Source organism: Pholcus phalangioides, unplaced genomic scaffold (assembly GCF_987345545.1).
Source record: "Pholcus phalangioides strain wild (caught in Gottingen) unplaced genomic scaffold, Ppha-v1.0 ptg000042l_1, whole genome shotgun sequence".
NCBI lineage: Eukaryota > Metazoa > Arthropoda > Arachnida > Araneae > Pholcidae > Pholcus > Pholcus phalangioides.
The window spans coordinates 6,273,422-6,293,496 of record NW_028301628.1 but is presented as its reverse complement, the minus strand read 5'-3'; the positions used below and the strand labels follow the sequence as shown (position 1 = coordinate 6,293,496).

The 20,075-nt window shown below is 42.1% G+C and overlaps 39 non-coding genes and 22 pseudogenes across 39 annotated transcripts; all 61 read left to right on the top strand.

The window, feature by feature from the left end:
• The first annotated feature begins 42 nt into the window (after positions 1 to 42).
• Positions 43 to 161, top strand: LOC149064005 (5S ribosomal RNA). Its single transcript, XR_016195942.1, has one exon. It is a non-coding gene; the product is annotated as a 5S ribosomal RNA (ribosomal RNA).
• Positions 162 to 361: 200 nt separating this feature from the next.
• LOC149064004 (5S ribosomal RNA) lies at positions 362 to 480 on the top strand (annotated as a pseudogene).
• Positions 481 to 681: 201 nt separating this feature from the next.
• On the top strand, positions 682 to 800 carry LOC149064003 (5S ribosomal RNA). The gene has a single exon (XR_016195860.1). It is a non-coding gene; the product is annotated as a 5S ribosomal RNA (ribosomal RNA).
• Positions 801 to 1,001: 201 nt separating this feature from the next.
• Positions 1,002 to 1,120, top strand: LOC149064002 (5S ribosomal RNA; annotated as a pseudogene).
• A 201-nt stretch (positions 1,121 to 1,321) lies between these two features.
• LOC149064001 (5S ribosomal RNA) lies at positions 1,322 to 1,440 on the top strand. The gene has a single exon (XR_016195954.1). It is a non-coding gene; the product is annotated as a 5S ribosomal RNA (ribosomal RNA).
• Positions 1,441 to 1,641: 201 nt separating this feature from the next.
• Positions 1,642 to 1,760, top strand: LOC149064000 (5S ribosomal RNA). The gene has a single exon (XR_016195816.1). It is a non-coding gene; the product is annotated as a 5S ribosomal RNA (ribosomal RNA).
• Positions 1,761 to 1,960: 200 nt separating this feature from the next.
• LOC149063999 (5S ribosomal RNA) lies at positions 1,961 to 2,079 on the top strand (annotated as a pseudogene).
• Positions 2,080 to 2,280: 201 nt separating this feature from the next.
• On the top strand, positions 2,281 to 2,399 carry LOC149063998 (5S ribosomal RNA). The gene has a single exon (XR_016195937.1). It is a non-coding gene; the product is annotated as a 5S ribosomal RNA (ribosomal RNA).
• A 201-nt stretch (positions 2,400 to 2,600) lies between these two features.
• On the top strand, positions 2,601 to 2,719 carry LOC149063997 (5S ribosomal RNA; annotated as a pseudogene).
• Positions 2,720 to 2,919: 200 nt separating this feature from the next.
• On the top strand, positions 2,920 to 3,038 carry LOC149063996 (5S ribosomal RNA). Its single transcript, XR_016195815.1, has one exon. It is a non-coding gene; the product is annotated as a 5S ribosomal RNA (ribosomal RNA).
• Positions 3,039 to 3,238: 200 nt separating this feature from the next.
• LOC149063995 (5S ribosomal RNA) lies at positions 3,239 to 3,357 on the top strand (annotated as a pseudogene).
• A 201-nt stretch (positions 3,358 to 3,558) lies between these two features.
• Positions 3,559 to 3,677, top strand: LOC149063994 (5S ribosomal RNA). Its single transcript, XR_016195895.1, has one exon. It is a non-coding gene; the product is annotated as a 5S ribosomal RNA (ribosomal RNA).
• A 201-nt stretch (positions 3,678 to 3,878) lies between these two features.
• LOC149063993 (5S ribosomal RNA) lies at positions 3,879 to 3,997 on the top strand (annotated as a pseudogene).
• A 201-nt stretch (positions 3,998 to 4,198) lies between these two features.
• Positions 4,199 to 4,317, top strand: LOC149063992 (5S ribosomal RNA). Its single transcript, XR_016195996.1, has one exon. It is a non-coding gene; the product is annotated as a 5S ribosomal RNA (ribosomal RNA).
• A 201-nt stretch (positions 4,318 to 4,518) lies between these two features.
• On the top strand, positions 4,519 to 4,637 carry LOC149063991 (5S ribosomal RNA). The gene has a single exon (XR_016195814.1). It is a non-coding gene; the product is annotated as a 5S ribosomal RNA (ribosomal RNA).
• Positions 4,638 to 4,838: 201 nt separating this feature from the next.
• Positions 4,839 to 4,957, top strand: LOC149063990 (5S ribosomal RNA). Its single transcript, XR_016196045.1, has one exon. It is a non-coding gene; the product is annotated as a 5S ribosomal RNA (ribosomal RNA).
• Positions 4,958 to 5,158: 201 nt separating this feature from the next.
• LOC149063989 (5S ribosomal RNA) lies at positions 5,159 to 5,277 on the top strand. The gene has a single exon (XR_016195813.1). It is a non-coding gene; the product is annotated as a 5S ribosomal RNA (ribosomal RNA).
• Positions 5,278 to 5,477: 200 nt separating this feature from the next.
• Positions 5,478 to 5,596, top strand: LOC149063988 (5S ribosomal RNA; annotated as a pseudogene).
• A 201-nt stretch (positions 5,597 to 5,797) lies between these two features.
• LOC149063987 (5S ribosomal RNA) lies at positions 5,798 to 5,916 on the top strand. The gene has a single exon (XR_016195894.1). It is a non-coding gene; the product is annotated as a 5S ribosomal RNA (ribosomal RNA).
• Positions 5,917 to 6,117: 201 nt separating this feature from the next.
• Positions 6,118 to 6,236, top strand: LOC149063986 (5S ribosomal RNA; annotated as a pseudogene).
• A 201-nt stretch (positions 6,237 to 6,437) lies between these two features.
• On the top strand, positions 6,438 to 6,556 carry LOC149063985 (5S ribosomal RNA). Its single transcript, XR_016195941.1, has one exon. It is a non-coding gene; the product is annotated as a 5S ribosomal RNA (ribosomal RNA).
• A 201-nt stretch (positions 6,557 to 6,757) lies between these two features.
• Positions 6,758 to 6,863, top strand: LOC149063984 (5S ribosomal RNA; annotated as a pseudogene).
• Positions 6,864 to 7,064: 201 nt separating this feature from the next.
• Positions 7,065 to 7,183, top strand: LOC149063983 (5S ribosomal RNA). Its single transcript, XR_016196002.1, has one exon. It is a non-coding gene; the product is annotated as a 5S ribosomal RNA (ribosomal RNA).
• Positions 7,184 to 7,690: 507 nt separating this feature from the next.
• Positions 7,691 to 7,809, top strand: LOC149063982 (5S ribosomal RNA). The gene has a single exon (XR_016195985.1). It is a non-coding gene; the product is annotated as a 5S ribosomal RNA (ribosomal RNA).
• Positions 7,810 to 8,010: 201 nt separating this feature from the next.
• LOC149063981 (5S ribosomal RNA) lies at positions 8,011 to 8,116 on the top strand (annotated as a pseudogene).
• A 201-nt stretch (positions 8,117 to 8,317) lies between these two features.
• Positions 8,318 to 8,436, top strand: LOC149063980 (5S ribosomal RNA). The gene has a single exon (XR_016196001.1). It is a non-coding gene; the product is annotated as a 5S ribosomal RNA (ribosomal RNA).
• Positions 8,437 to 8,636: 200 nt separating this feature from the next.
• On the top strand, positions 8,637 to 8,755 carry LOC149063979 (5S ribosomal RNA; annotated as a pseudogene).
• Positions 8,756 to 8,956: 201 nt separating this feature from the next.
• LOC149063978 (5S ribosomal RNA) lies at positions 8,957 to 9,075 on the top strand. The gene has a single exon (XR_016195953.1). It is a non-coding gene; the product is annotated as a 5S ribosomal RNA (ribosomal RNA).
• Positions 9,076 to 9,276: 201 nt separating this feature from the next.
• Positions 9,277 to 9,395, top strand: LOC149063977 (5S ribosomal RNA; annotated as a pseudogene).
• A 201-nt stretch (positions 9,396 to 9,596) lies between these two features.
• Positions 9,597 to 9,715, top strand: LOC149063976 (5S ribosomal RNA). Its single transcript, XR_016195796.1, has one exon. It is a non-coding gene; the product is annotated as a 5S ribosomal RNA (ribosomal RNA).
• Positions 9,716 to 9,916: 201 nt separating this feature from the next.
• LOC149063975 (5S ribosomal RNA) lies at positions 9,917 to 10,035 on the top strand. Its single transcript, XR_016195973.1, has one exon. It is a non-coding gene; the product is annotated as a 5S ribosomal RNA (ribosomal RNA).
• A 201-nt stretch (positions 10,036 to 10,236) lies between these two features.
• Positions 10,237 to 10,355, top strand: LOC149063974 (5S ribosomal RNA). Its single transcript, XR_016195812.1, has one exon. It is a non-coding gene; the product is annotated as a 5S ribosomal RNA (ribosomal RNA).
• A 201-nt stretch (positions 10,356 to 10,556) lies between these two features.
• On the top strand, positions 10,557 to 10,675 carry LOC149063973 (5S ribosomal RNA). The gene has a single exon (XR_016196044.1). It is a non-coding gene; the product is annotated as a 5S ribosomal RNA (ribosomal RNA).
• Positions 10,676 to 10,876: 201 nt separating this feature from the next.
• Positions 10,877 to 10,995, top strand: LOC149063972 (5S ribosomal RNA). Its single transcript, XR_016195811.1, has one exon. It is a non-coding gene; the product is annotated as a 5S ribosomal RNA (ribosomal RNA).
• A 200-nt stretch (positions 10,996 to 11,195) lies between these two features.
• On the top strand, positions 11,196 to 11,314 carry LOC149063971 (5S ribosomal RNA; annotated as a pseudogene).
• A 201-nt stretch (positions 11,315 to 11,515) lies between these two features.
• LOC149063970 (5S ribosomal RNA) lies at positions 11,516 to 11,634 on the top strand. The gene has a single exon (XR_016195893.1). It is a non-coding gene; the product is annotated as a 5S ribosomal RNA (ribosomal RNA).
• A 201-nt stretch (positions 11,635 to 11,835) lies between these two features.
• Positions 11,836 to 11,954, top strand: LOC149063969 (5S ribosomal RNA; annotated as a pseudogene).
• A 201-nt stretch (positions 11,955 to 12,155) lies between these two features.
• On the top strand, positions 12,156 to 12,274 carry LOC149063968 (5S ribosomal RNA). Its single transcript, XR_016195939.1, has one exon. It is a non-coding gene; the product is annotated as a 5S ribosomal RNA (ribosomal RNA).
• Positions 12,275 to 12,475: 201 nt separating this feature from the next.
• Positions 12,476 to 12,581, top strand: LOC149063967 (5S ribosomal RNA; annotated as a pseudogene).
• A 201-nt stretch (positions 12,582 to 12,782) lies between these two features.
• Positions 12,783 to 12,901, top strand: LOC149063966 (5S ribosomal RNA). The gene has a single exon (XR_016196000.1). It is a non-coding gene; the product is annotated as a 5S ribosomal RNA (ribosomal RNA).
• Positions 12,902 to 13,408: 507 nt separating this feature from the next.
• LOC149063965 (5S ribosomal RNA) lies at positions 13,409 to 13,527 on the top strand. The gene has a single exon (XR_016195962.1). It is a non-coding gene; the product is annotated as a 5S ribosomal RNA (ribosomal RNA).
• Positions 13,528 to 13,728: 201 nt separating this feature from the next.
• Positions 13,729 to 13,834, top strand: LOC149063964 (5S ribosomal RNA; annotated as a pseudogene).
• A 201-nt stretch (positions 13,835 to 14,035) lies between these two features.
• Positions 14,036 to 14,154, top strand: LOC149063963 (5S ribosomal RNA). Its single transcript, XR_016195999.1, has one exon. It is a non-coding gene; the product is annotated as a 5S ribosomal RNA (ribosomal RNA).
• Positions 14,155 to 14,354: 200 nt separating this feature from the next.
• LOC149063962 (5S ribosomal RNA) lies at positions 14,355 to 14,473 on the top strand (annotated as a pseudogene).
• A 201-nt stretch (positions 14,474 to 14,674) lies between these two features.
• On the top strand, positions 14,675 to 14,793 carry LOC149063961 (5S ribosomal RNA). The gene has a single exon (XR_016195952.1). It is a non-coding gene; the product is annotated as a 5S ribosomal RNA (ribosomal RNA).
• Positions 14,794 to 14,994: 201 nt separating this feature from the next.
• LOC149063960 (5S ribosomal RNA) lies at positions 14,995 to 15,113 on the top strand (annotated as a pseudogene).
• Positions 15,114 to 15,314: 201 nt separating this feature from the next.
• LOC149063959 (5S ribosomal RNA) lies at positions 15,315 to 15,433 on the top strand. The gene has a single exon (XR_016195794.1). It is a non-coding gene; the product is annotated as a 5S ribosomal RNA (ribosomal RNA).
• Positions 15,434 to 15,634: 201 nt separating this feature from the next.
• Positions 15,635 to 15,753, top strand: LOC149063958 (5S ribosomal RNA). The gene has a single exon (XR_016195786.1). It is a non-coding gene; the product is annotated as a 5S ribosomal RNA (ribosomal RNA).
• A 200-nt stretch (positions 15,754 to 15,953) lies between these two features.
• On the top strand, positions 15,954 to 16,072 carry LOC149063957 (5S ribosomal RNA; annotated as a pseudogene).
• Positions 16,073 to 16,273: 201 nt separating this feature from the next.
• Positions 16,274 to 16,392, top strand: LOC149063956 (5S ribosomal RNA). Its single transcript, XR_016195951.1, has one exon. It is a non-coding gene; the product is annotated as a 5S ribosomal RNA (ribosomal RNA).
• Positions 16,393 to 16,592: 200 nt separating this feature from the next.
• LOC149063955 (5S ribosomal RNA) lies at positions 16,593 to 16,711 on the top strand. Its single transcript, XR_016195793.1, has one exon. It is a non-coding gene; the product is annotated as a 5S ribosomal RNA (ribosomal RNA).
• A 201-nt stretch (positions 16,712 to 16,912) lies between these two features.
• LOC149063954 (5S ribosomal RNA) lies at positions 16,913 to 17,031 on the top strand (annotated as a pseudogene).
• Positions 17,032 to 17,232: 201 nt separating this feature from the next.
• LOC149063953 (5S ribosomal RNA) lies at positions 17,233 to 17,351 on the top strand (annotated as a pseudogene).
• A 201-nt stretch (positions 17,352 to 17,552) lies between these two features.
• LOC149063952 (5S ribosomal RNA) lies at positions 17,553 to 17,671 on the top strand. Its single transcript, XR_016195950.1, has one exon. It is a non-coding gene; the product is annotated as a 5S ribosomal RNA (ribosomal RNA).
• A 201-nt stretch (positions 17,672 to 17,872) lies between these two features.
• On the top strand, positions 17,873 to 17,991 carry LOC149063951 (5S ribosomal RNA; annotated as a pseudogene).
• Positions 17,992 to 18,192: 201 nt separating this feature from the next.
• On the top strand, positions 18,193 to 18,311 carry LOC149063950 (5S ribosomal RNA). The gene has a single exon (XR_016195792.1). It is a non-coding gene; the product is annotated as a 5S ribosomal RNA (ribosomal RNA).
• A 201-nt stretch (positions 18,312 to 18,512) lies between these two features.
• On the top strand, positions 18,513 to 18,631 carry LOC149063949 (5S ribosomal RNA). The gene has a single exon (XR_016195807.1). It is a non-coding gene; the product is annotated as a 5S ribosomal RNA (ribosomal RNA).
• Positions 18,632 to 18,831: 200 nt separating this feature from the next.
• LOC149063948 (5S ribosomal RNA) lies at positions 18,832 to 18,950 on the top strand. The gene has a single exon (XR_016196055.1). It is a non-coding gene; the product is annotated as a 5S ribosomal RNA (ribosomal RNA).
• Positions 18,951 to 19,151: 201 nt separating this feature from the next.
• On the top strand, positions 19,152 to 19,270 carry LOC149063947 (5S ribosomal RNA). The gene has a single exon (XR_016196035.1). It is a non-coding gene; the product is annotated as a 5S ribosomal RNA (ribosomal RNA).
• Positions 19,271 to 19,470: 200 nt separating this feature from the next.
• Positions 19,471 to 19,589, top strand: LOC149063946 (5S ribosomal RNA). The gene has a single exon (XR_016195940.1). It is a non-coding gene; the product is annotated as a 5S ribosomal RNA (ribosomal RNA).
• Positions 19,590 to 19,789: 200 nt separating this feature from the next.
• LOC149063945 (5S ribosomal RNA) lies at positions 19,790 to 19,908 on the top strand. Its single transcript, XR_016195791.1, has one exon. It is a non-coding gene; the product is annotated as a 5S ribosomal RNA (ribosomal RNA).
• The last annotated feature ends 167 nt before the right edge of the window (positions 19,909 to 20,075 follow it).

Here is a 20,075-nt window from a genome sequence, read left to right as displayed (position 1 = left end):
TAATTTTTCTCCACTGATTTTTAATTACTCCTTCACGTTATCGCCAACGGCCATACCATGTTGAATACACCGGTTCTCGTCCGATCACCGAAGTTAAGCAACATCGGGCGCTGCTAATACTTGGGTGGGCGACCACCTGGGAACACCGCGTGCTGTTGGCTCCTTGTTTTTCCTACTGATAAGAACAAATAATACCACTGCCAATGAGAAAAATGAATTTTACAAAATGAAGAATCGTTGAAATAATCTTCGTTTATATGCATCAGCTCTAAGAAAAGGAACATCGTGGCGTGGTTTCGAATTTTCGGTCCCTCTTTTGTTCTTTTTCTCCACTGATTTTTCCTTACTCCTTCACGTTATCGCCAACGGCCATACCATGTTGAATACACCGGTTCTCGTCCGATCACCGAAGTTAAGCAACATCCGGGGCTGCTAATACTTGGGTGGGTGACCACCTGGGAACACCGCGTGCTGTTGGCTCCTTGTTTTTCCTGCTGATACGAACAAATAATTCCACTGCCAATGAGAAAAATGATTTTTTACAAAATGAAGAATCGTTGAAATTATCTCCGTTTATATGCATCAGATCTAAGAAAAGGAACTTCTTGGCGTAGTTTCGAATTTCCGATCCCTATTTTGTAATTTTTCTCCACTGATTTTTAATTACTCCTTCACGTTATCGCCAACAGCCATACCATGTTGAATACACCGGTTCTCGTCCGATCACCGAAGTTAAGCAACATCGGGCGCTGCTAGTACTTGGGTGGGTGACCAACTGGGAACACCGCGTGCTGTTGGCTCCTTGTTTTTCCTACTGATACGAACAAATAATACCACTGCCAATGAGAAAAATGATTTTTTACAAAATGAGGAATCGTTGAAATTAAATCCGTTTATATGCATCAGATCTAAGAAAAGGAACTTCATGGCGTGGTTTCGAATTTCCGATCCCTATTTTGTAATTTTTCTCCACTGATTTTTCCTTACTCCTTCACGTGATCGCCAACGGCCATACCATGTTGAATACACCGGTTCTCGTCCGATCACCGAAGTTAAGCAACATCCGGCGCGTCTAATACTTGGGTGGGTGACTACCTGGTAACACCGCTTGCTGTTGGCTCCTTGTTTTTCCTGCTGATACGAACAAATAATTCCACTGCCAATGAGAAAAATGATTTTTTACAAAGTGAAGAATGGTTGAAATTATCTCCGTTTATATGCATCAGATCTAAGAACAGGAACTTCTTGGCGTAGTTTCGAATTTCCAATCCCTATTTTGTAATTTTTCTCCACTGATTTTTAATTACTCCTTCACGTTATCGCCAACGGCCATACCATGTTGAATACACCGGTTCTCGTCCGATCACCGAAGTTAAGCAACATCCGGCGCTGCTAGTACTTGGGTGGGTGACCACCTGGGAACACCGCGTGCTGTTGGCTCCTTGTTTTTCCTACTGATACGAACAAATAATACCACTGCCAATGAGAAAACTGATTTTTTACAAAATGAGGAATCGTTGAAATTAAATCCGTTTATATGCATCAGATCTAAGAAAAGGAACTTCATGGCGTGGTTTCGAATTTCCGATCCCTATTTTGTAATTTTTCTCCACTGATTTTTAATTACTCCTTCACGTTATCGCCAACGGCCATACCATGTTGAATACACCGGTTCTCGTCCGATCACCGAAGTTAAGCAACATCGGGCGCTGCTAGTACTTGGGTGGGCGACCACCTGGGAACACCGCGTGCTGTTGGCTCCTTGTTTTTCCTACTGATAAGAACAAATAATACCACTGCCAATGAGAAAAATGAATTTTACAAAATGAAGAATCGTTGAAATAATCTTCGTTTATATGCATCAGCTCTAAGAAAAGGAACATCGTGGCGTGGTTTCGAATTTTCGGTCCCTCTTTTGTTCTTTTTCTCCACTGATTTTTCCTTACTCCTTCACGTTATCGCCAACGGCCATACCATGTTGAATACACCGGTTCTCGTCCGATCACCGAAGTTAAGCAACATCCGGGGCTGCTAATACTTGGGTGGGTGACCACCTGGGAACACCGCGTGCTGTTGGCTCCTTGTTTTTCCTGCTGATACGAACAAAAAATTCCACTGCCAATGAGAAAAATGATTTTTTACAAAATGAAGAATCGTTGAAATTATCTTCGTTTATATGCATCAGATCTAAGAAAAGGAACTTCTTGGCGTGGTTTCGAATTTGCAATCCCTATTTTGTAATTTTTCTCCACTCATTTTTAATTACTCCTTCGCGTTATCGCCAACAGCCATACCATGTTGAATACACCGGTTCTCGTCCGATCACCGAAGTTAAGCAACATCGAGCGCTGCTAGTACTTGGGTGGGTGACCACCTGGGAACACCGCGTGCTGTTGGCTCCTTGTTTTTCCTACTCATACGAACAAATAATACCACTGCCAATGAGAAAAATGATTTTTTACAAAATGAAGAATCGTTGAAATAATCTTCGTTTATATGCATCAGCTCTAAGAAAAGGAACATCATGTCGTGGTTTCGAATTTTCGGTCCCTCTTTTGTTCTTTTTCTCCACTGATTTTTCCTTACTCCTTCACGTGATCGCCAACGGCCATACCATGTTGAATACACCGGTTCTCGTCCAATCACCGAAGTTAAGCAACATCCGGCGCTGCTAATACTTGGGTGGGTGACCACCTGGGAACACCGCGTGCTGTTGGCTCCTTGTTTTTCCTACTGATACGAACAAATAATACCACTGCCAATGAGATAAATGAATTTTACAAAATGAAGAATCGTTGAAATTAAATCCGTTTATATGCATCAGATCTAAGAAAAGGAACTTCATGGCGTGGTTTCGAATTTCCGATCCCTATTTTGTAATTTTTCTCCACTGATTTTTAATTACTCCTTCACGTTATCGCCAACGGCCATACCATGTTGAATACACCGGTTCTCGTCCGATCACCGAAGTTAAGCAACATCGGGCGCTGCTAGTACTTGGGTGGGCGACCACCTGGGAACACCGCGTGCTGTTGGCTCCTTGTTTTTCCTACTGATAAGAACAAATAATACCACTGCCAATGAGAAAAATGAATTTTACAAAATGAAGAATCGTTGAAATAATCTTCGTTTATATGCATCAGCTCTAAGAAAAGGAACATCGTGGCGTGGTTTCGAATTTTCGGTCCCTCTTTTGTTCTTTTTCTCCACTGATTTTTCCTTACTCCTTCACGTTATCGCCAACGGCCATACCATGTTGAATACACCGGTTCTCGTCCGATCACCGAAGTTAAGCAACATCCGGGGCTGCTAATACTTGGGTGGGTGACCACCTGGGAACACCGCGTGCTGTTGGCTCCTTGTTTTTCCTGCTGATACGAACAAAAAATTCCACTGCCAATGAGAAAAATGATTTTTTACAAAATGAAGAATCGTTGAAATTATCTTCGTTTATATGCATCAGATCTAAGAAAAGGAACTTCTTGGCGTGGTTTCGAATTTCCAATCCCTATTTTGTAATTTTTCTCCACTCATTTTTAATTACTCCTTCGCGTTATCGCCAACAGCCATACCATGTTGAATACACCGGTTCTCGTCCGATCACCGAAGTTAAGCAACATCGGGTGCTGCTAGTACTTGGGTGGGTGACCACCTGGGAACACCGCGTGCTGTTGGCTCCTTGTTTTTCCTACTCATACGAACAAATAATACCACTGCCAATGAGAAAAATGATTTTTTACAAAATGAAGAATCGTTGAAATAATCTTCGTTTATATGCATCAGCTCTAAGAAAAGGAACATCATGGCGTGGTTTCGAATTTTCGGTCCCTCTTTTGTTCTTTTTCTCCACTGATTTTTCCTTACTCCTTCACGTGATCGCCAACGGCCATACCATGTTGAATACACCGGTTCTCGTCCGATCACCGAAGTTAAGCAACATCCGGCGCTGCTAATACTTGGGTGGGTGACTACCTGGTAACACCGCTTGCTGTTGGCTCCTTGTTTTTCCTGCTGATACGAACAAATAATTCCACTGCCAATGAGAAAAATGATTTTTTACAAAATGAAGAATCGTTGAAATTATCTCCGTTTATATGCATCAGATCTAAGAAAAGGAACTTCTTGGCGTAGTTTCGAATTTCCGATCCCTATTTTGTAATTTTTCTCCACTGATTTTTAATTACTCCTTCCCGTTATCGCCAACGGCCATACCATGTTGAATACACCGGTTCTCGTCCGATCACCGAAGTTAAGCAACATCGGGCGCTGCTAGTACTTGGGTGGGTGACCACCTGGGAACACCGCGTGCTGTTGGCTCCTTGTTTTTCCTACTGATACGAACAAATAATACCACTGCCAATGAGAAAAATGATTTTTTACAAAATGAGGAATCGTTGAAATTAAATCCGTTTATATGCATCAGATCTAAGAAAAGGAACTTCATGGCGTGGTTTCGAATTTCCGATCCCTATTTTGTAATTTTTCTCCACTGATTTTTCCTTACACCTTCACGTGATCGCCAACGGCCATACCATGTTGAATACACCGGTTCTCGTCCGATCACCGAAGTTAAGCAACATCGGGCGCTGCTAGTACTTGGGTGGGCGACCACCTGGGAACACCGCGTGCTGTTGGCTCCTTGTTTTTCCTGCTGATACGAACAAATAATTCCACTGCCAATGAGAAAAATGATTTTTTACAAAATGAAGAATGGTTGAAATTATCTCCGTTTATATGCATCAGATCTAAGAACAGGAACTTCTTGGCGTAGTTTCGAATTTCCAATCCCTATTTTGTAATTTTTCTCCACTGATTTTTAATTACTCCTTCACGTTATCGCCAACGGCCATACCATGTTGAATACACCGGTTCTCGTCCGATCACCGAAGTTAAGCAACATCCGGCGCTTCTAGTACTTGGGTGGGTGACCACCTGGGAACACCGCGTGCTGTTGGCTCCTTGTTTTTCCTACTGATACGAACAAATAATACCACTGCCAATGAGAAAAATGATTTTTTACAAAATGAGGAATCGTTGAAATTAAATCCGTTTATATGCATCAGATCTAAGAAAAGGAACTTCATGGCGTGGTTTCGAATTTCCGATCCCTATTTTGTAATTTTTCTCCACTGATTTTTAATTACTCCTTCACGTTATCGCCAACGGCCATACCATGTTGAATACACCGGTTCTCGTCCGATCACCGAAGTTAAGCAACATCGGGCGCTGCTAGTACTTGGGTGGGCGACCACCTGGGAACACCGCGTGCTGTTGGCTCCTTGTTTTTCCTACTGATAAGAACAAATAATACCACTGCCAATGAGAAAAATGAATTTTACAAAATGAAGAATCGTTGAAATAATCTTCGTTTATATGCATCAGCTCTAAGAAAAGGAACATCGTGGCGTGGTTTCGAATTTTCGGTCCCTCTTTTGTTCTTTTTCTCCACTGATTTTTCCTTACTCCTTCACGTTATCGCCAACGGCCATACCATGTTGAATACACCGGTTCTCGTCCGATCACCGAAGTTAAGCAACATCCGGGGCTGCTAATACTTGGGTGGGTGACCACCTGGGAACACCGCGTGCTGTTGGCTCCTTGTTTTTCCTGCTGATACGAACAAAAAATTCCACTGCCAATGAGAAAAATGATTTTTTACAAAATGAAGAATCGTTGAAATTATCTTCGTTTATATGCATCAGATCTAAGAAAAGGAACTTCTTGGCGTGGTTTCGAATTTCCAATCCCTATTTTGTAATTTTTCTCCACTCATTTTTAATTACTCCTTCGCGTTATCGCCAACAGCCATACCATGTTGAATACACCGGTTCTCGTCCGATCACCGAAGTTAAGCAACATCGGGTGCTGCTAGTACTTGGGTGGGTGACCACCTGGGAACACCGCGTGCTGTTGGCTCCTTGTTTTTCCTACTCATACGAACAAATAATACCACTGCCAATGAGAAAAATGATTTTTTACAAAATGAAGAATCGTTGAAATAATCTTCGTTTATATGCATCAGCTCTAAGAAAAGGAACATCATGGCGTGGTTTCGAATTTTCGGTCCCTCTTTTGTTCTTTTTCTCCACTGATTTTTCCTTACTCCTTCACGTGATCGCCAACGGCCATACCATGTTGAATACACCGGTTCTCGTCCGATCACCGAAGTTAAGCGACATCCGGGGCTGCTAATACTTGGGTGGGTGACCACCTGGGAACACCGCGTGCTGTTGGCTCCTTGTTTTTCCTGCTGATACGAACAAATAATTCCACTGCCAATGAGAAAAATGATTTTTTACTAAATGAAGAATCGTTGAAATTGTCTCCGTTTATATGCATCAGATCTAAGAAAAGGAACTTCTTGGCGTAGTTTCGAATTTCCAATCCCTATTTTGTAATTTTTCTCCACTCATTTTTAATTACTCTTTCCCGTTATCGCCAACCGCCATACCATGTTGAATACACCGGTTCTCGTCCGATCACCGAAGTTAAGCAACATCGGGCGCTGCTAGTACTTGGGTGGGTGACCACCTGGGAACACCGCGTGCTGTTGGCTCCTTGTTTTTCCTACTCATACGAACAAATAATACCACTGCCAATGACAAAAATGATTTTTTACAAAATGAAGAATCCTTGAAATAATCTTCGTTTATATGCATCAGCTCTAAGAAAAGGAACATCGTGGCGTGGTTTCGAATTTTCTGTCCCTCTTTTGTTCTTTTTCTCCACAGATTTTTCCTTACTCCTTCACGTGATCGCCAACGGCCATACCATGTTGAATACACCGGTTCTCGTCCGATCACCGAAGTTAAGCAACATCGGGCGCTGCTAGGACCACTTGGGAACACCGCGTGCTGTTGGCTTTTTGTTTTTCCTGCTGATACGAACAAATAATACCACTGCCAATGAGAAAAATGATTTTTTACAAAATGAAGAATCGTTGAAATTATCTCCGTTTATATGCATCAGATCTAAGAAAAGGAACTTCATGGCGTAGTTTCGAATTTCCAATCCCTATTTTGTAATTTTTCTCCACTTATTTTTAATTACTCCTTCACGTTATCGCCAACGGCCATACCATGTTGAATTCACCGGTTCTCGTCCGATCACCGAAGTTAAGCAACATCGTGCGCTGCTAGTACTTAGGTGGGTGACCACCTGGGAACACCGCGTGCTGTTGGCTCCTTGTTTTCCCTACTGATAAGAACAAATAATACCACTGCCAATGAGAAAAATGAATTTTACAAAATGAAGAATCGTTGAAATAATCTTCGTTTATATGCATCAGCTCTAAGAAAAAGAACATCGTGGCGTGGTTTCGAATTTTCGGTCCCTCTTTTCTTCTTTTTCTCCACTGATTTTTCCTTACTCCTTCACGTGATCGCCAACGGCCATACCATGTTGAATACACCGGTTCTCGTCCGATCACCGAAGTTAAGCAACATCGGGCGCTGCTAGGACCACTTGGGAACACCGCTTGCTGTTGGCTCCTTGTTTTTCCTGCTGATACGAACAAATAATTCCACTGCCAATGAGAAAAATGATTTTTTACAAAATGAAGAATCGTTGAAATTATCTCCGTTTATATGCATCAGATCTAAGAAAAGGAACTTCTTGGCGTAGTTTCGAATTTCCAATCCCTATTTTGTAATTTTTCTCCACTAATTTTTAATTACTCCTTCACGTTATCGCCAACGGCCATACCATGTTGAATACACCGGTTCTCGTCCGATCACCGAAGTTAAGCAACATCGGGCGCTGCTAGTACTTGGGTGGGTGACCACCTGGGAACACCGCGTGCTGTTGGCTCCTTGTTTTTCCTACTCATACGAACAAATAATACCACTGCCAATGACAAAAATGATTTTTTACAAAATGAAGAATCCTTGAAATAATCTTCGTTTATATGCATCAGCTCTAAGAAAAGTAACATCGTGGCGTGGTTTCGAATTTTCTGTCCCTCTTTTGTTCTTTTTCTCCACTGATTTTTCCTTACTCCTTCACGTGATCGCCAACGGCCATACCATGTTGAATACACCGGTTCTCGTCCGATCACCGAAGTTAAGCAACATCGGGCGCTGCTAGGACCACTTGGGAACACCGCGTGCTGTTGGCTTTTTGTTTTTCCTGCTGATACGAACAAATAATACCACTGCCAATGAGAAAAATGATTTTTTACAAAATGAAGAATCGTTGAAATTATCTCCGTTTATATGCATCAGATCTAAGAAAAGGAACTTCATGGCGTAGTTTCGAATTTCCAATCCCTATTTTGTAATTTTTCTCCACTGATTTTTAATTACTCCTTCACGTTATCGCCAACGGCCATACCATGTTGAATTCACCGGTTCTCGTCCGATCACCGAAGTTAAGCAACATCGTGCGCTGCTAGTACTTAGGTGGGTGACCACCTGGGAACACCGCGTGCTGTTGGCTCCTTGTTTTCCCTACTGATAAGAACAAATAATACCACTGCCAATGAGAAAAATGAATTTTACAAAATGAAGAATCGTTGAAATAATCTTCGTTTATATGCATCAGCTCTAAGAAAAAGAACATCGTGGCGTGGTTTCGAATTTTCGGTCCCTCTTTTCTTCTTTTTCTCCACTGATTTTTCCTTACTCCTTCACGTGATCGCCAACGGCCATACCATGTTGAATACACCGGTTCTCGTCCGATCACCGAAGTTAATCAACATCCGGCGCTGCTAATACTTGGGTGGGTGACCACCTGGGAACACCGCTTGCTGTTGGCTCCTTGTTTTTCCTGCTGATACGAACAAATAATTCCACTGCCAATGAGAAAAATGATTTTTTACAAAATGAAGAATCGTTGAAATTATCTCCGTTTATATGCATCAGATCTAAGAAAAGGAACTTCTTGGCTTAGTTTCGAATTTCCAATCCCTATTTTGTAATTTTTCTCCACTGATTTTTAATTACTCCTTCACGTTATCGCCAACGGCCATACCATGTTGAATACACCGGTTCTCGTCCGATCACCGAAGTTAAGCAACATCCGGCGCTGCTAGTACTTGGGTGGGTGACCACCTGGGAACACCGCGTGCTGTTGGCTCCTTGTTTTTCCTACTGATACGAACAAATAATACCACTGCCAATGACAAAAATGATTTTTTACAAAATGAAGAATCGTTTAAATAATCTTCGTTTATATGCATCAGCTCTAAGAAAAGGAACATCGTGGCGTGGTTTCGAATTTTCGGTCCCTCTTTTCTTCTTTTTCTCCACTGATTTTTCCTTACTCCTTCACGTGATCGCCAACGACCATACCATGTTGAATACACCGGTTCTCGTCCGATCACCGAAGTTAAGCAACATCCGGGGCTGCTAATACTTGGGTGGGTGACCACCTGGGAACACCGCGTGCTGTTGGCTCCTTGTTTTTCCTGCTGATACGAACAAATAATTCCACTGCCAATGAGAAAAATGATTTTTTACAAAATGAAGAATCGTTGAAATTATCTCCGTTTATATGCATCAGATCTAAGAAAAGGAACTTCTTGGCGTAGTTTCGAATTTCCAATCCCTATTTTGTAATTTTTCTCCACTCATTTTTAATTACTCCTTCCCGTTATCGCCAACAGCCATACCATGTTGAATACACCGGTTCTCGTCCGATCACCGAAGTTAAGCAACATCGGGCGCTGCTAGTACTTGGGTGGGTGACCACCTGGGAACACCGCGTGCTGTTGGCTCCTTGTTTTTCCTACTGATACGAACAAATAATACCACTGCCAATGAGAAAAATGATTTTTTACAAAATGAAGAATCGTTGAAATAATCTTCGTTTATATGCATCAGCTCTAAGAAAAGGAACATCGTGGCGTGGTTTCGAATTTCCGATCCCTATTTTGTAATTTTTCTCCACTGATTTTTAATTACTCCTTCCCGTTATCGCCAACGGCCATACCATGTTGAATACACCGGTTCTCGTCCGATCACCGAAGTTAAGCAACATCGGGCGCTGCTAGTACTTGGGTGGGTGACCACCTGGGAACACCGCGTGCTGTTGGCTCCTTGTTTTTCCTACTGATACGAACAAATAATACCACTGCCAATGAGAAAAATGATTTTTTACAAAATGAGGAATCGTTGAAATTAAATCCGTTTATATGCATCAGATCTAAGAAAAGGAACTTCATGGCGTGGTTTCGAATTTCCGATCCCTATTTTGTAATTTTTCTCCACTGATTTTTCCTTACACCTTCACGTGATCGCCAACGGCCATACCATGTTGAATACACCGGTTCTCGTCCGATCACCGAAGTTAAGCAACATCGGGCGCTGCTAGTACTTGGGTGGGCGACCACCTGGGAACACCGCGTGCTGTTGGCTCCTTGTTTTTCCTGCTGATACGAACAAATAATTCCACTGCCAATGAGAAAAATGATTTTTTACAAAATGAAGAATGGTTGAAATTATCTCCGTTTATATGCATCAGATCTAAGAACAGGAACTTCTTGGCGTAGTTTCGAATTTCCAATCCCTATTTTGTAATTTTTCTCCACTGATTTTTAATTACTCCTTCACGTTATCGCCAACGGCCATACCATGTTGAATACACCGGTTCTCGTCCGATCACCGAAGTTAAGCAACATCCGGCGCTTCTAGTACTTGGGTGGGTGACCACCTGGGAACACCGCGTGCTGTTGGCTCCTTGTTTTTCCTACTGATACGAACAAATAATACCACTGCCAATGAGAAAAATGATTTTTTACAAAATGAGGAATCGTTGAAATTAAATCCGTTTATATGCATCAGATCTAAGAAAAGGAACTTCATGGCGTGGTTTCGAATTTCCGATCCCTATTTTGTAATTTTTCTCCACTGATTTTTAATTACTCCTTCACGTTATCGCCAACGGCCATACCATGTTGAATACACCGGTTCTCGTCCGATCACCGAAGTTAAGCAACATCGGGCGCTGCTAGTACTTGGGTGGGCGACCACCTGGGAACACCGCGTGCTGTTGGCTCCTTGTTTTTCCTACTGATAAGAACAAATAATACCACTGCCAATGAGAAAAATGAATTTTACAAAATGAAGAATCGTTGAAATAATCTTCGTTTATATGCATCAGCTCTAAGAAAAGGAACATCGTGGCGTGGTTTCGAATTTTCGGTCCCTCTTTTGTTCTTTTTCTCCACTGATTTTTCCTTACTCCTTCACGTTATCGCCAACGGCCATACCATGTTGAATACACCGGTTCTCGTCCGATCACCGAAGTTAAGCAACATCCGGGGCTGCTAATACTTGGGTGGGTGACCACCTGGGAACACCGCGTGCTGTTGGCTCCTTGTTTTTCCTGCTGATACGAACAAAAAATTCCACTGCCAATGAGAAAAATGATTTTTTACAAAATGAAGAATCGTTGAAATTATCTTCGTTTATATGCATCAGATCTAAGAAAAGGAACTTCTTGGCGTGGTTTCGAATTTCCAATCCCTATTTTGTAATTTTTCTCCACTCATTTTTAATTACTCCTTCGCGTTATCGCCAACAGCCATACCATGTTGAATACACCGGTTCTCGTCCGATCACCGAAGTTAAGCAACATCGGGTGCTGCTAGTACTTGGGTGGGTGACCACCTGGGAACACCGCGTGCTGTTGGCTCCTTGTTTTTCCTACTCATACGAACAAATAATACCACTGCCAATGAGAAAAATGATTTTTTACAAAATGAAGAATCGTTGAAATAATCTTCGTTTATATGCATCAGCTCTAAGAAAAGGAACATCATGGCGTGGTTTCGAATTTTCGGTCCCTCTTTTGTTCTTTTTCTCCACTGATTTTTCCTTACTCCTTCACGTGATCGCCAACGGCCATACCATGTTGAATACACCGGTTCTCGTCCGATCACCGAAGTTAAGCAACATCCGGGGCTGCTAATACTTGGGTGGGTGACCACCTGGGAACACCGCGTGCTGTTGGCTCCTTGTTTTTCCTGCTGATACGAACAAATAATTCCACTGCCAATGAGAAAAATGATTTTTTACTAAATGAAGAATCGTTGAAATTGTCTCCGTTTATATGCATCAGATCTAAGAAAAGGAACTTCTTGGCGTAGTTTCGAATTTCCAATCCCTATTTTGTAATTTTTCTCCACTCATTTTTAATTACTCTTTCCCGTTATCGCCAACCGCCATACCATGTTGAATACACCGGTTCTCGTCCGATCACCGAAGTTAAGCAACATCGGGCGCTGCTAGTACTTGGGTGGGTGACCACCTGGGAACACCGCGTGCTGTTGGCTCCTTGTTTTTCCTACTCATACGAACAAATAATACCACTGCCAATGACAAAAATGATTTTTTACAAAATGAAGAATCCTTGAAATAATCTTCGTTTATATGCATCAGCTCTAAGAAAAGGAACATCGTGGCGTGGTTTCGAATTTTCTGTCCCTCTTTTGTTCTTTTTCTCCACAGATTTTTCCTTACTCCTTCACGTGATCGCCAACGGCCATACCATGTTGAATACACCGGTTCTCGTCCGATCACCGAAGTTAAGCAACATCGGGCGCTGCTAGGACCACTTGGGAACACCGCGTGCTGTTGGCTTTTTGTTTTTCCTGCTGATACGAACAAATAATACCACTGCCAATGAGAAAAATGATTTTTTACAAAATGAAGAATCGTTGAAATTATCTCCGTTTATATGCATCAGATCTAAGAAAAGGAACTTCATGGCGTAGTTTCGAATTTCCAATCCCTATTTTGTAATTTTTCTCCACTTATTTTTAATTACTCCTTCACGTTATCGCCAACGGCCATACCATGTTGAATTCACCGGTTCTCGTCCGATCACCGAAGTTAAGCAACATCGTGCGCTGCTAGTACTTAGGTGGGTGACCACCTGGGAACACCGCGTGCTGTTGGCTCCTTGTTTTCCCTACTGATAAGAACAAATAATACCACTGCCAATGAGAAAAATGAATTTTACAAAATGAAGAATCGTTGAAATAATCTTCGTTTATATGCATCAGCTCTAAGAAAAAGAACATCGTGGCGTGGTTTCGAATTTTCGGTCCCTCTTTTCTTCTTTTTCTCCACTGATTTTTCCTTACTCCTTCACGTGATCGCCAACGGCCATACCATGTTGAATACACCGGTTCTCGTCCGATCACCGAAGTTAAGCAACATCGGGCGCTGCTAGGACCACTTGGGAACACCGCTTGCTGTTGGCTCCTTGTTTTTCCTGCTGATACGAACAAATAATTCCACTGCCAATGAGAAAAATGATTTTTTACAAAATGAAGAATCGTTGAAATTATCTCCGTTTATATGCATCAGATCTAAGAAAAGGAACTTCTTGGCGTAGTTTCGAATTTCCAATCCCTATTTTGTAATTTTTCTCCACTAATTTTTAATTACTCCTTCACGTTATCGCCAACGGCCATACCATGTTGAATACACCGGTTCTCGTCCGATCACCGAAGTTAAGCAACATCGGGCGCTGCTAGTACTTGGGTGGGTGACCACCTGGGAACACCGCGTGCTGTTGGCTCCTTGTTTTTCCTACTCATACGAACAAATAATACCACTGCCAATGACAAAAATGATTTTTTACAAAATGAAGAATCCTTGAAATAATCTTCGTTTATATGCATCAGCTCTAAGAAAAGTAACATCGTGGCGTGGTTTCGAATTTTCTGTCCCTCTTTTGTTCTTTTTCTCCACTGATTTTTCCTTACTCCTTCACGTGATCGCCAACGGCCATACCATGTTGAATACACCGGTTCTCGTCCGATCACCGAAGTTAAGCAACATCGGGCGCTGCTAGGACCACTTGGGAACACCGCGTGCTGTTGGCTTTTTGTTTTTCCTGCTGATACGAACAAATAATACCACTGCCAATGAGAAAAATGATTTTTTACAAAATGAAGAATCGTTGAAATTATCTCCGTTTATATGCATCAGATCTAAGAAAAGGAACTTCATGGCGTAGTTTCGAATTTCCAATCCCTATTTTGTAATTTTTCTCCACTGATTTTTAATTACTCCTTCACGTTATCGCCAACGGCCATACCATGTTGAATTCACCGGTTCTCGTCCGATCACCGAAGTTAAGCAACATCGTGCGCTGCTAGTACTTAGGTGGGTGACCACCTGGGAACACCGCGTGCTGTTGGCTCCTTGTTTTCCCTACTGATAAGAACAAATAATACCACTGCCAATGAGAAAAATGAATTTTACAAAATGAAGAATCGTTGAAATAATCTTCGTTTATATGCATCAGCTCTAAGAAAAAGAACATCGTGGCGTGGTTTCGAATTTTCGGTCCCTCTTTTCTTCTTTTTCTCCACTGATTTTTCCTTACTCCTTCACGTGATCGCCAACGGCCATACCATGTTGAATACACCGGTTCTCGTCCGATCACCGAAGTTAAGCAACATCCGGCGCTGCTAATACTTGGGTGGGTGACCACCTGGGAACACCGCTTGCTGTTGGCTCCTTGTTTTTCCTGCTGATACGAACAAATAATTCCACTGCCAATGAGAAAAATGATTTTTTACAAAATGAAGAATCGTTGAAATTATCTCCGTTTATATGCATCAGATCTAAGAAAAGGAACTTCTTGGCTTAGTTTCGAATTTCCAATCCCTATTTTGTAATTTTTCTCCACTGATTTTTAATTACTCCTTCACGTTATCGCCAACGGCCATACCATGTTGAATACACCGGTTCTCGTCCGATCACCGAAGTTAAGCAACATCCGGCGCTGCTAGTACTTGGGTGGGTGACCACCTGGGAACACCGCGTGCTGTTGGCTCCTTGTTTTTCCTACTGATACGAACAAATAATACCACTGCCAATGACAAAAATGATTTTTTACAAAATGAAGAATCGTTTAAATAATCTTCGTTTATATGCATCAGCTCTAAGAAAAGGAACATCGTGGCGTGGTTTCGAATTTTCGGTCCCTCTTTTCTTCTTTTTCTCCACTGATTTTTCCTTACTCCTTCACGTGATCGCCAACGACCATACCATGTTGAATACACCGGTTCTCGTCCGATCACCGAAGTTAAGCAACATCCGGGGCTGCTAATACTTGGGTGGGTGACCACCTGGGAACACCGCGTGCTGTTGGCTCCTTGTTTTTCCTGCTGATACGAACAAATAATTCCACTGCCAATGAGAAAAATGATTTTTTACAAAATGAAGAATCGTTGAAATTATCTCCGTTTATATGCATCAGATCTAAGAAAAGGAACTTCTTGGCGTAGTTTCGAATTTCCAATCCCTATTTTGTAATTTTTCTCCACTCATTTTTAATTACTCCTTCCCGTTATCGCCAACAGCCATACCATGTTGAATACACCGGTTCTCGTCCGATCACCGAAGTTAAGCAACATCGGGCGCTGCTAGTACTTGGGTGGGTGACCACCTGGGAACACCGCGTGCTGTTGGCTCCTTGTTTTTCCTACTGATACGAACAAATAATACCACTGCCAATGAGAAAAATGATTTTTTACAAAATGAAGAATCGTTGAAATAATCTTCGTTTATATGCATCAGCTCTAAGAAAAGGAACATCGTGGCGTGGTTTCGAATTTCCGATCCCTATTTTGTAATTTTTCTCCACTGATTTTTAATTACTCCTTCACGTTATCGCCAACGGCCATACCATGTTGAATACACCGGTTCTCGTCCGATCACCGAAGTTAAGCAACATCGGGCGCTGCTAGTACTTAGGTGGGTGACCACCTGGGAACACCGCGTGCTGTTGGCTCCTTGTTTTCCCTACTGATAAGAACAAATAATACCACTGCCAATGAGAAAAATGAATTTTACAAAATGAAGAATCGTTGAAATAATCTTCGTTTATATGCATCAGCTCTAAGAAAAAGAACATCGTGGCGTGGTTTCGAATTTTCGGTCCCTCTTTTCTTCTTTTTCTCCACTGATTTTTCCTTACTCCTTCACGTGATCGCCAACGGCCGTACCATGTTGAATACACCGGTTCTCGTCCGATCACCGAAGTTATGCAACATCCGGCGCTGCTATTACTTGGGTGGGTGACCACCTGGGAACACCGCTTGCTGTTGGCTCCTTGTTTTTCCTGCTGATACGAACAAATAATTCCACTGCCAATGAGAAAAATGATTTTTTACAAAATGAAGAATCGTTGAAATTATCTCCGTTTATATGCATCAGATCTAAGAAAAGGAACTTCTTGGCTTAGTTTCGAATTTCCAATCCCTATTTTGTAATTTTTCTCCACTGATTTTTAATTACTCCTTCACGTTATCGCCAACGGCCATACCATGTTGAATACACCGGTTCTCGTCCGATCACCGAAGTTAAGCAACATCGGGCGCTGCTAGTACTTGGGTGGGTGACCACCTGGGAACACCGCGTGCTGTTGGCTCCTTGTTTTTCCTACTCATACGAACAAATAATATCACTGCCAATGAGAAAAATGAATTTTACAAAATGAAGAATCGTTGAAATAATCTTCGTTTATATGCATCAGCTCTAAGAAAAGGAACATCGTGGCGTGGTTTCGAATTCTCGGTCCCTCTTTTTTTCTTTTTCTCCACTGATTTTTCCTTACTCCTTCCCGTTATCGCCAACAGCCATACCATGTTGAATACACCGGTTCTCGTCCGATCACCGAAGTTAAGCAACATCGGGCGCTGCTAGTACTTGGGTGGGTGACCACCTGGGAACACCGCGTGCTGTTGGCTCCTTGTTTTTCCTACTCATACGAACAAATAATACCACTGCCAATGACAAAAATGATTTTTTACAAAATGAAGAATCGTTTAAATAATCTTCGTTTATATGCATCAGCTCTAAGAAAAGGAACATCGTGGCGTGGTTTCGAATTTTCGGTCCCTCTTTTCTTCTTTTTCTCCACTGATTTTTCCTTACTCCTTCACGTGATCGCCAACGACCATACCATGTTGAATACACCGGTTCTCGTCCGATCACCGAAGTTAAGCAACATCCGGGGCTGCTAATACTTGGGTGGGTGACCACCTGGGAACACCGCGTGCTGTTGGCTCCTTGTTTTTCCTGCTGATACGAACAAATAATTCCACTGCCAATGAGAAAAATGATTTTTTACAAAATGAAGAATCGTTGAAATTATCTCCGTTTATATGCATCAGCTCTAAGAAAAGGAACATCGTGGCGTGGTTTCGAATTCTCGGTCCCTCTTTTGTTCTTTTTCTCCACTGATTTTTCCTTACTCCTTCACGTGATCGCCAACGGCCATACCATGTTGAATACACCGGTTCTCGTCCGATCACCGAAGTTAAGCAACATCCGGGGCTGCTAATACTTGGGTGGGTGACCACCTGGGAACACCGCGTGCTGTTGGCTCCTTGTTTTTCCTGCTGATACGAACAAATAATTCCACTGCCAATGAGAAAAATGATTTTTTACAAAATGAAGAATCGTTGAAATTATCTCCGTTTATATGCATCAGATCTAAGAAAAGGAACTTCTTGGCTTAGTTTCGAATTTCCAATCCCTATTTTGTAATTTTTCTCCACTGATTTTTAATTACTCCTTCACGTTATCGCCAACGGCCATACCATGTTGAATACACCGGTTCTCGTCCGATCACCGAAGTTAAGCAACATCCGGCGCTGCTAGTACTTGGGTGGGTGACCACCTGGGAACACCGCGTGCTGTTGGCTCCTTGTTTTTCCTACTGATACGAACAAATAATACCACTGCCAATGACAAAAATGATTTTTTACAAAATGAAGAATCGTTTAAATAATCTTCGTTTATATGCATCAGCTCTAAGAAAAGGAACATCGTGGCGTGGTTTCGAATTTTCGGTCCCTCTTTTCTTCTTTTTCTCCACTGATTTTTCCTTACTCCTTCACGTGATCGCCAACGACCATACCATGTTGAATACACCGGTTCTCGTCCGATCACCGAAGTTAAGCAACATCCGGGGCTGCTAATACTTGGGTGGGTGACCACCTGGGAACACCGCGTGCTGTTGGCTCCTTGTTTTTCCTGCTGATACGAACAAATAATTCCACTGCCAATGAGAAAAATGATTTTTTACAAAATGAAGAATCGTTGAAATTATCTCCGTTTATATGCATCAGATCTAAGAAAAGGAACTTCTTGGCGTAGTTTCGAATTTCCAATCCCTATTTTGTAATTTTTCTCCACTCATTTTTAATTACTCCTTCCCGTTATCGCCAACAGCCATACCATGTTGAATACACCGGTTCTCGTCCGATCACCGAAGTTAAGCAACATCGGGCGCTGCTAGTACTTGGGTGGGTGACCACCTGGGAACACCGCGTGCTGTTGGCTCCTTGTTTTTCCTACTGATACGAACAAATAATACCACTGCCAATGAGAAAAATGATTTTTTACAAAATGAAGAATCGTTGAAATAATCTTCGTTTATATGCATCAGCTCTAAGAAAAGGAACATCGTGGCGTGGTTTCGAATTTCCGATCCCTATTTTGTAATTTTTCTCCACTGATTTTTAATTACTCCTTCACGTTATCGCCAACGGCCATACCATGTTGAATACACCGGTTCTCGTCCGATCACCGAAGTTAAGCAACATCGGGCGCTGCTAGTACTTGGGTGGGTGACCATCTGGGAACACCGCGTGCTGTTGGCTCCTTGTTTTCCCTACTGATAAGAACAAATAATACCACTGCCAATGAGAAAAATGAATTTTACAAAATGAAGAATCGTTGAAATAATCTTCGTTTATATGCATCAGCTGTAAGAAAAAGAACATCGTGGCGTGGTTTCGAATTTTCGGTCCCTCTTTTGTTCTTTTTCTCCACTGATTTTTCCTTACTCCTTCACGTGATCGCCAACGGCCATACCATGTTGAATACACCGGTTCTCGTCCGATCACCGAAGTTAAGCAACATCCGGCGCTGCTAATACTTGGGTGGGTGACCACCTGGGAACACCGCGTGCTGTTGGCTCCTTGTTTTTCCTGCTGATACGAACAAATAATTCCACTGCCAATGAGAAAAATGATTTTTTACAAAATGAAGAATCTTTGAAATTATCTCCGTTTATATGCATCAGATCTAAGAAAAGGAACTTCATGGCGTAGTTTCGAATTTCCAATCCCTATTTTGTAATTTTTCTCCACTGATTTTTAATTACTCCTTCACGTTATCGCCAACGGCCATACCATGTTGAATACACCGGTTCTCGTCCGATCACCGAAGTTAAGCAACATCGTGTGCTGCTAGTACTTAGGTGGGTGACCACCTGGGAACACCGCGTGCTGTTGGCTCCTTGTTTTCCCTACTGATAAGAACAAATAATACCACTGCCAATGAGAAAAATGAATTTTACAAAATGAAGAATCGTTGAAATAATCTTCGTTTATATGCATCAGCTCTAAGAAAAAGAACATCGTGGCGTGGTTTCGAATTTTCGGTCCCTCTTTTCTTCTTTTTCTCCACTGATTTTTCCTTACTCCTTCACGTGATCGCCAACGGCCATACCATGTTGAATACACCGGTTCTCGTCCGATCACCGAAGTTAAGCAACATCGGGCGCTGCTAGTACTTGGGTGGGTGACCACCTGGGAACACCGCGTGCTGTTGGCTCCTTGTTTTTCCTACTCATACGAACAAATAATATCACTGCCAATGAGAAAAATGAATTTTACAAAATGAAGAATCGTTGAAATAATCTTCGTTTATATGCATCAGCTCTAAGAAAAGGAACATCGTGGCGTGGTTTCGAATTCTCGGTCCCTCTTTTGTTCTTTTTCTCCACTGATTTTTCCTTACTCCTTCCCGTTATCGCCAACAGCCATACCATGTTGAATACACCGGTTCTCGTCCGATCACCGAAGTTAAGCAACATCGGGCGCTGCTAGTACTTGGGTGGGTGACCACCTGGGAACACCGCGTGCTGTTGGCTCCTTGTTTTTCCTACTCATACGAACAAATAATACCACTGCCAATGACAAAAATGATTTTTTACAAAATGAAGAATCGTTTAAATAATCTTCGTTTATATGCATCAGCTCTAAGAAAAGGAACATCGTGGCGTGGTTTCGAATTTTCGGTCCCTCTTTTCTTCTTTTT